Here is a 10,800-nt window from a genome sequence, read left to right as displayed (position 1 = left end):
CTATTACTCCTACCTCTACTAATATTACTACTACTATTACTCCTACCTCTACTAATATTACTACCACTATTACTCATACCTCTGCTAATATTACTACCACTACTACTATTACTCCTACCTCAACTAACATTACTACTGCTATTACTCCTACCTCTACTAATATTACTACTGCTATTACTCCTACCTCTACTAATATTACTACTACTATTACTCCTTCCTCTACTAATATTACTACCACTATTACTCATACCTCTACTAATATTACTACCACTACTACTATTACTCCTACCTCAACTAATATTAATACTGCTATTACTCCTACCTCTACTAATATGAATACTGCTATTACTCCTACCGCTACTAATATTACTACCACTATTACTCCTACCTCTACTAATATAAATACTGATATTACTCCTACCTCTACTAATAGTAATACTGCTATTACTTCTACCTCTACTAATATTAATACTGCTATTACTCCTACCTCTACTAATATTAATACTGATATTACTCCTACCTCTACTAATATTAATACTGCTATTACTTCTACCTCTACTAATATTACTACCACTATTACTCCTACCTCTACTAATATTAATACTGCTATTACTCCTACCTCTACTAATATTACTACCACTATTACTCCTACCTCTACTAATATTAATACTGCTATTACTTCTTCCTCTACTAATATTAATACTGCTATTACTCCTACCTCTACTAATATTACTACTACTATTACTCCTACCTCTACTAATATTACTACTACTATTACTCCTACCTCTACTCATATTAATACTGCTATTACTCCTACCTCTACTAATATTACTACTACTATTACTCCTACCTCTACTCATATTAATACTGCTATTACTCCTACCTCTACTAATATTACTACCACTATTACTCCTACCTTTACTAATATTAATACTGCTATTACTTCTTCCTCTACTAATATTAATACTGCTATTACTCCTACCTCTACTAATATTACTACTAATATTACTCCTACCTCTACTAATATTACTACTACTATTACTCCTACCTCTACTCATATTAATACTGCTATTACTCCTACCTCTACTAATATTACTACTACTATTACTCCTACCTCTACTCATATTAATACTGCTATTACTCCTACCTCTACTAATATTAATACTGCTATTACTCCTACCTCTACTAATATTAATACTGCTATTACTTCTACCTCTACTAATATTAATACTGCTATTACTCCTACCTCTTCTAATATTACTACTACTATTACTCCTACCTCTACTAATATTAATACTGCTATTACTCCTACCGCTACTAATATTAATACCACTATTACTCCTACCTCTACTAACATTACTACTACTACTACTATTACTCCTACCCAGTGGCGGCTCCTGAAAAAATTCTCAGGGGGGGCAATTTTTCTGATGATTTAGGTGACCTACACACATTTTAAAAAAGATATGTCCAGCAACAACATGAAGACAGGGGCAGCATATAAGTCAATACCAGAAGCATTTATTGACTGATCTCAAAAGTGTTGGCTTACCAGGGTTGGTGGAGCCCTCAGTTTCATCTTTGCCTCGCAAAGCTAACTCAAACACTCCGCAAAACTTCACACACTGGATTAGCCGGCTGAGGATGTGGCGGTTCTTGCTAATGTCGTAGTAAATATATTTGTTATAGTGAATATGGAATATGATATGTTGAGTAAAATGTTGTGCTAAGATCTATTTAGGTCAGGAGCTGGTTATAAGTTCTGTTCCTATCCAATAACAATGGACAAAGGGTCCTATCTTGTCAGCCTTGTCAGTTTCAGTTCTCCAGTAAACTTGTGATTATCAACACTAACCTCATCGTTGTGGCGGCGGACAGCTAGCCTGTATCCCTCATCCAGTTGAGTGGGAATGTTCACTCTCCCCAAAGCAGACAATCTCAAACAGCTATCCATGTGGGTCTTTGACAGCTCATGTTTCTTAATCTTTCCTGAAAGATGGTGCATGTCCGTTACACACCAGTCGCTGTCCAAGCGGTGCTGTCTGCCGTGCCGCCTTCAGGGTGAAAGAGTAAGCAGGGGGTAGCAGAAGACTGCATTAGCTACATCGCAGCCTGCTAGACAGGTTTTTCGTTCGTACCAATTTTTTGGAAAATCCTCGGGTGTAGGACTTCCCCCTTTAGTAGAAACCTGTTGAATTATTAAATTTGGTCTGGGAGGTCCTAATTGTTTCGTTGCCAATTTATCTTCATTTGTTCGGCCGACAAAAAGGAACTTCTTTCAAAGACACAATCGAAGGTTGCACTGAAGCCTAGCCATTTTGATAGAAGTAGTGAATTGATTGACGCTGCTACCCGCTCTTTTTCTTAGTTACGTTCATGGTTATATGTTACTATGACAGCGCGTAAGTGCAAGCCCTCAGAAACCCATAGAGATTGTATTGAAAGCTCTGATATTTGGAAAAAAATAGATTTTACATGGGAGTCTATGACAGACTTCTGGGCGATTTTCAACCTGACTGAAATCGCCCCAAAAGGGGGGGCCATTTGAAGCACGACTTTAGCCTGATTGGACATTTAGTGGCACTGTGGCAGATCAGACGTCTAGATTACAACACTGATAACTACTGTTGCCGTGATATAATTGATTAGAAAAAAAATCCCTTCCTTTTCCCGTTTGGCAGTGCGTCGCCCATATCGCCCTATTGAACACACCGCCCCTGCTCCTACCGCTACTAATATTACTACTACTATTACTCCTACCTCTACTAATATTAATACTGCTATTACTCCTATCTCTACTAATATTACTACCACTATTACTCCTACCTCTACTAATATTACTACTACTACTACTATTACTCCTACCGCTACTAATATTACTACTACGTATTTGAGTCGCCTATTTTGGAAATCTGCACCTCGTCAGAAATGTCTACTGGACATTTTGTGTCACTGAATGTGGGAATAAACTAAACATTTTCAAATCAAATACCAATTGATAGTGCATGCTAGCCTTTCTATTGTGGAACTGGGAACCGAAAGCAAATCCAATACTTAGTCATCAATAATCATTGTTGTTGTCAATATGCTAATATTTCCAAAGATCGAACAAGAAGACAGAGAGGGGTCAAATGTCAGATTTAGTCCGAAGTGGAAACAATAATGAAATGAAATGAAAGTAAGAATGAACTACAGTAGATCAGGGGTCATTCCAGGGGTCATTCCAGGGGTCATTCCAGGGGTCATTCCAGGGGTCGTTCCAGGGGTCATTCCAGGGGTCGTTCCAGGGGTCATTCCAGGGGTCGTTCCAGGCTGCTGATCTTCTCTTACATTTTAGTCATTTAGCAGACGCTCTTATCCAGAGCGACTTACAGTTAGTGAGTGGGAATCAAACCCACAACCCTGGCGTTGCAAACGCCATGCTCTACCAACTGAGCTACATCCCTGCCGGCCATTCCCTCCCCTCCCCTGGACGACGCTGGGCCAATTGTGCGCCGCCCCATGGGTCTCCCGGTCGCGGCTGGCTACGACAGAGCCTGGATTCGAACCAGGATCTCTAGTGGCACAGCCTTAGACCACTGCACCACTCGGGAGGTCTTCTCTGCCTTTTCCCTTTTTCTATCAGCTGACCTCTTTGCTCGTCTTTCAATTGCAACACGACACGATCACGAAACCCACTGAGAAATCCCAACCCCATCACACTCTATTGAGCATACAGCAGCTCTGTTTTCAATTCTGATATTTTTTTTTTTACCAGCGATATCGAGAGTTCAAATTTACAAAGACAATGTTATGAGTGCAGCCAAAGGGTTTATTTACAGGGGGTGGGGTCGGGAATGCATTTTGCGAACATGAATAGGAGTACACACTGCACAGTCGTTGGGTAAACAGACGTAGACTGCCATTTTCATTGTGTCTCGACCCACGTGCCTCGCTGACATGATGGAGGTTGATTGAGAGCTCTCTCTCTCTGTGTGTGTGTGTGTGTGTGTGTGTGTGTGTGTGTGTGTGTGTGTGTGTGTGTGTGTGTGTGTGTGTGTGTGTGTTTGTGTGTGTGTGTGTGTGTGTGTGTGTTTGTGTGTGTGTGTGTGTGTGTGTGTGTGAGGTTTATTACTCATTCTTCCCCAGTTCCTGGCTTTCTCCCTTTTGCTGGTCAGTCCCCTGCAGCCCAACAGTCGAGACCAGCCACAATCGCACGCACGCGCACACACACAGATACAGAAACGCCTGCACACACAAACACACACACACACACAAATCAAATCAAAGTTTATTTGTCACGTACACAGTTTAGGAGATGTTATAGCGGGTGCAGCAAAATGCTTATGTTACTAGCTCCTAACAGTAAAATGTCAAATAAGTACACTAATAGGAAATGTCAGAATGAATCCAGTTAGCAACTCAAATAACACTGTATCAGTAATCCAAATGCAACCTATGCGTATGCCTATGCATGTGGTCCTCTGTAGCTCAATTGGTAGAGCATGACTCTTGTAACGCCAGGGTAGTGGGTTCCATCCCAGGGACCACCCATACGTAAAAATGTATGCACACATGACTTTAAGTCGCTTTAGATAAAAGCGTCTGCTAAATGGCATATTATTATTATTATTATTACACCAAAAGTATATACTTAGAATGATATGTAAAGCAGTAGATATACAGTGTGTTCGGAAAGTATTCAGACCCTTTTACTTTTTCCACATTTTGTTACGTTACATCCATATTCTAAAATTGCTTAAATTATTGTTTTCCCTCATCGATCTACACACAATACCCCATAATGACAAAGCAAAAACAGGTTTTTAGAAATACCTTATTTACATAAGTATTCAGACCCTCAAAATTGAGCTCAGGTGCATCCTGTTTCCATTGATCATCCTTGTGATGTTTCTACAACTTGATTGGAGTCCACCTGTGGTAAATTCAATTGGTTGGACATGATTTGGAAAGGTACACACCTGTCTATATAATGTCCCACAGTTGACAGTGCATGTCAGAGCAAAAACCAAGCCATAAGGTCGAAGGAATTGTCCGTAGAGCTCCGAGACAGGATTATGTCGAGGCACAGATCTGGGGAAGGGTACCAAAACATTTCTGCAGCATTGAAGGTCCCCAAGAACACAGTGGCCTCCATCATTCTTAAATGGAAGAAGTTTGGAACCACCAAGACTCTTCCTTGAACTGGCCGCCACCCAAACGGAGCAATCGGGGGAGAAGGGCCTTGGTCAGGGAGGTGACCAAGAACCCGATGGCAGAGCTCCAGAGTTCCTCTGTGGAGATGGGAGAACCTTCCAGAAGGACAACCATCTCTGCAGCACTCCACCAATCAGGCCTTTATGGTAGAGTGACCAGATGGAAGCCACTCCTCAGTAAAAGGTACATGACAGCCCGCTTGGAGTTTGCAAAAGGCACCTAAAGGACTCTCACACCATGAGAAACAAGATTCTCTGGTCTGATGAAACCAAGATTGAACTATTTGGCCTGAATGCCAAGCGTCACGTCTGGAGGAAACCTGGCAGTCTGAAGGCCTGGTAATAGAAGCTGTTCAACAGTCTGATGGCCTGGTAATAGAAGCTGTTCAACAGTCTGATGGCCTGGTAATAGAAGCTGTTCAACAGTCTGATGGCCTGGTAATAGAAGCTGTTCAACAGTCTGATGGCCTGGTAATAGAAGCTGTTCAACAGTCTGATGGCCTGGTAATAGAAACTGTTCAACAGTCTGATGGCCTGGTAATAGAAACTGTTCAACAGTCTGATGGCCTGGTAATAGAAGCTGTTCAACAGTCTGAAGGCCTGGTAATAGAAGCTGTTCAACAGTCTGATGGCCTGGTAATAGAAGCTGTTCAACAGTCTGATGGTCTGGTAATAGAAGCTGTTCAACAGTCTGATGGCCTGGTAATAGAAGCTGTTCAACAGTCTGATGGTCTGGTAATAGAAGCTGTTCAACAGTCTGATGGTAATAGAAGCTGTTCAACAGTCTGAAGGCCTGGTAATAGAAACTGTTCAACAGTCTGAAGGCCTGGTAATAGAAACTGTTCAACAGTCTGAAGGCCTGGTAATAGAAGATGTTGAACAGTCTGATGGCCTGGTAATAGAAGCTGTTCAACAGTCTGATGGCCTGGTAATAGAAGCTGTTCAACAGTCTGATGGTCTGGTAATAGAAGCTGTTCAACAGTCTGATGGCCTGGTAATAGAAGCTGTTCAACAGTCTGATGGCCTGGTAATAGAAGCTGTTCAACAGTCTGATGGTCTGGTAATAGAAGCTGTTCAACAGTCTGAAGGCCTGGTAATAGAAACTGTTCAACAGTCTGAAGGCCTGGTAATAGAAGATGTTGAACAGTCTGAAGGCCTGGTAATAGAAACTGTTTCAAGTCTCTTGGTCATGGCTCTGATGGACCTGTACCGTCTGCCAGAGGGTAGCAGAGTCATGCGGTTGAGGACGGTGCAGTTGCCGTACCAGGCGGTGATGCAGCCTGACAGAATGCTCTAAATTGTGCATATGTAGAAGTTTGTGAGGGTATTAGGGGCCATGTCGAATTTCTTCAGCCGCCTGAGGTTGAAGAGGTGCTGTTGTACCATCTTCACCACGGTGTCGAGGTGCTGGGACCATTTCAGGTTATTGTTCTGGCACCACACGGCCAGGGCTCTAACCTTTTCCCTGTAGGCTGTCTCGTCGCTGTTGGTGATCAGGCCCACCACTGTCGTGTCATCAGCAAACTTGATGATTGAGTCGTGGGTGAACAGGGAGTACAGGAGGGGGCAAGCGCACACCCTGGGGGGCCCCCCGTGTTGAGAATCAGCGTGGCGGAGGTGTTGTTGCCTACCCTCACCACCTTGGGTCGGCCCGACAGGAAGTCCAGGACCCAGTTGCACAGGGATGAGTTAAAAACCAGGGCCCACACCATTTATGTTATGGCACTAGTCTTTTACATCAGTCATGCTATTGACACATTTGGTTAGAAATGGGTATAGTGCTGAAATTACTCTAAATGTAAATTACTCTGTAGAATATTAGATTGCCACAAATGCACACACACACTCACAGATAAACAAATCCCTGCACACAAACACACCCACACCCACACACTCCACTCTAACACAAACACACACACACACTCCTCTTTAACACAAACACACACACACACACACACACACTCCACTCTAACACAAACACACACACACACTCCTCTTTAACACAAACACACACACACACACACACACACACTCCTCTTTAACACAAACACACACACACACACACACACACACACACTCCACTTTAACACAAACACACACACACACCCCACTCTAACACAAACACACACACACACACACACACACCTCCACTCTAACACAAGCCCACACACACACACTCCACTCTAACACAAACACACACACACACACACACACTCCACTCTAACACAAGCCCACACACACACACACCCCACTCTAACACAAACACACACACACACACCCACACACTCCACTCTAACACAAACACACACACACACACTCCTCTTTAACACAAACACACACACACACACACACACACACTCCACTTTAACACAAACACACACACACACCCCACTCTAACACAAACACACACACACACACACACACACACTCCACTCTAACACAAGCCCACACACACACACTCCACTCTAACACAAACACACACACACACACACACACACACACACTCCACTCTAACACAAGCCCACACACACACACACCCCACTCTAACACAAACACACACACACACACACACACACACACACACTCCACTCTAATACAAACACACACACACACTCCACTCTAACACAAACACACACCGCTCGCTCTAAGGGCCACAGTCAGCCGATGTACAGGTCGTCCCCCCTAAGGCAGGTTCAATATTCATAGTCATCACAGCGTTTTACCAACTCAGCTTGACAAAAACCATCTCTCCCATCTCTCCCATCTCTCCCATCTCTCCCATCTCTCCCGTCAATCTGGCAGGGCTGCTCTTCAAATCAGCTTGGAGCGCCATCCTTCCTTACCACCTGTCACGTTGATGAGCGCCCACCCATGATGTCATTGAGTACTGCAGCCATACATGCAGCTATAGGGTTTGGCAAGGATCTGAAATCTGTCGAGATTGCTAGAGATGCGTTGGACGGACGTGCGATGAGAAATGGATATGAATGCTTCATGGCTTCAAGTCTAAATTCAAATGATTGCTTTATGTGTTATTACAAATACACTTCAGTGGCTGAAGCACAATATGTGTCCGAATCACTGAACAGTAACTGATCAAGACTAGTGCAACATTCCTGAGGAGTTCATCCTTGTGTATCTCCCACCCTGGTTGATTGGTGAACACATTGTCAGTGTGGTTAAATCAGCCACCGCGGCACTGACGGAATGAAATAAATACTTTGTTTCCCTGGACGTGTTGCCACCCAAGCACAGACGGCAGCAAACACATTTCCTCAAGCGGACAGAGCCGGAGTTCCAATGCTACAGTGTCCCTGCTCGGCTGATGGGAAACGTTAAGGGAACTTTACCGTCTGTTACCGGGTGGTTGTGATGTGAGGTAACGTTTTGATGAAATGTTCCTTAAATGTTCCCTTGAAAATGACACATTTAGTCACACATTCCATAACATGGTGGAGAAGCACTTTGACAAGTTCGAAAGGAAAGGTTTCCCCTCATCTGATGATTCAACGTTCAATAATCGTCCCTGAAAAATGGTGCTGAAAAACATTACCGGAACGTTGCTGGAACTTCTCTAGATTATTATTAGAGCACTGAGAAAACTGGACCAAATACAATAATTTACATTATCTCTAACCTTCCAGAAATGTTGTGGCAACCAAAGAAGTGTGAGTTATGTAGTAGCAACGGTCATCGGAATTGTTAAAAGGTTTTAAAAACAATTCTAATAAATGCAACAGTTGGACAATGGATGAAGATACTCCAAACTTTTTGAATTGTTATAATCCATCAGATATTGACTGAATTATAGCACATAAAACGTTTTACTGGCACATACAAATAATGAGTTTAGGGATTTTCGTGGGAATTCAGGTATTGAATTTATTGTAAAATGTATTTTTTTCTTAGAACACACTCATATATACATGTTCTTAATGTATCAGGTATTTGTTCTATTTTATGTTAAAATACATACAATTATATGTGCTGCATTTGCATAAATATACTGTTGTATTTGTATATATGAATAAATTAACATAAAGGGGAGTAACAGGGCTGCAACCACCAAACACTTGCTCTGTCTACCCTACCTGCCCTGTCTAGACTACCTCATGAATTACCGTTGTTGTCACCTTCTCTTGCATAATCCAACAAGTGTGTCAATAGCAGGATACCCTCGGATTAAAAATCAACACGCTTTGCTCTATACTTTACATTGTTTGCGAGAGATCAGACATATCACTATAATCCGAGTGTTCATTTTCAGAAGTTGCTTTCATTTCAGCGCATCTAAGATGATTACTTTTTCCAATTCCACAAAAAATGAACACCCATCAAAATAAAGCTATATTTATTATCTTTCAGCCGTTACCGGGGTGCTTTTGACAGGTCATTACAAACATTTCCGCGGCTCAAACGTTGACGGGAAAAAACGACAGGCACAAGCAAGAGTATGAAAGAGCAGCAGGAGTCAAATGAAAGCAATCAATCCAGTGGGATTTAACCTCTACGGGATCAGTGTCCCGTATACGGGACGGTTGAGCTAATGTGATTATCATGACTGTTGTAAGTAACAGCAAACTTTCCAGGACATAGACATGTCTTATATGGGCAGAAAGCTTACATTATTGTAAATCTAACTGCACTGTCCAATTTACAGTAGCTATTACAGTGAAAAGATACCATGCTATTGTTTGAGGAGAGTGCACAACAACAACAAAAATTATCACGGCAACTGATTTGATACATTCACCTCTGAAGGTAAATAATGTACTTACATTCAGTAATCTTGCTTTGATTTGTCATTCTGAGGGTGCCAGAGATAAAATGTAGCATAGTTTTGTTTGATAAAATCTATTTATATATTCAAATGTAGGAACTGGGTTCTACAGTTTGAACTCCTACTGTCTCTAGCTCCACACCCACCCCGCCCAGCCATCTAGATGTGTGAAAGTTAGTGTATAAGCTAATGATCCATCATGTATAACATTCCTGGGAGTGTGTAAACTTACATTTTGTGTTGCCATATCATTTTTGTATGTTCTCTATAGTTATGTACTTGAAAATGTATCAATTGACCAATTTGGCACATTTAGGCAGACTTGATACAAAATAGTCCAGTATTGCAATGCTTCACTGGATCAATCTGAAACTTTGCACACACTGCTGCCATCTAGTGGCCAGACTCTAAATTGTGCCTAAACTGCAATATTATATTGTGGCCTTTCTCTTGCATTTCAAAGATGATTGAACAAAAAAAGAAATAGAAAACGCATGTTTTTTTGTTTGTATTATCTTTAACCAGATCTAATGGGTTATATTCTCCTACATTAATTTCACATTTCCTCAAACTTCAAAGTGGTTCCTTTCAAATGGTATCAAGAATATGCATATCCTTGCTTCAGGTCCTGAGCTACAGGCAGTTAGATTTGGGTATGTCATTTTAGGCGAAAATTGAAAAAAAGGGTCCGATCCTTAAGAGGTTAGTGACAAGTGGATTTTGCACCCCATCAAACACAGGAAATAGATGGTTGAAAAAGACAGATCCTGAGGTGGGCGGGGCACGTGTGTTGCTATAGGTAGCTTTCTCTGTGCATTTGTTCCA

The sequence above is a fragment of the Coregonus clupeaformis genome, chromosome 24, assembly GCF_020615455.1.
Source record: "Coregonus clupeaformis isolate EN_2021a chromosome 24, ASM2061545v1, whole genome shotgun sequence".
Lineage (NCBI taxonomy): Eukaryota > Metazoa > Chordata > Actinopteri > Salmoniformes > Salmonidae > Coregonus > Coregonus clupeaformis.
This window is presented reverse-complemented; position numbering follows the sequence as displayed.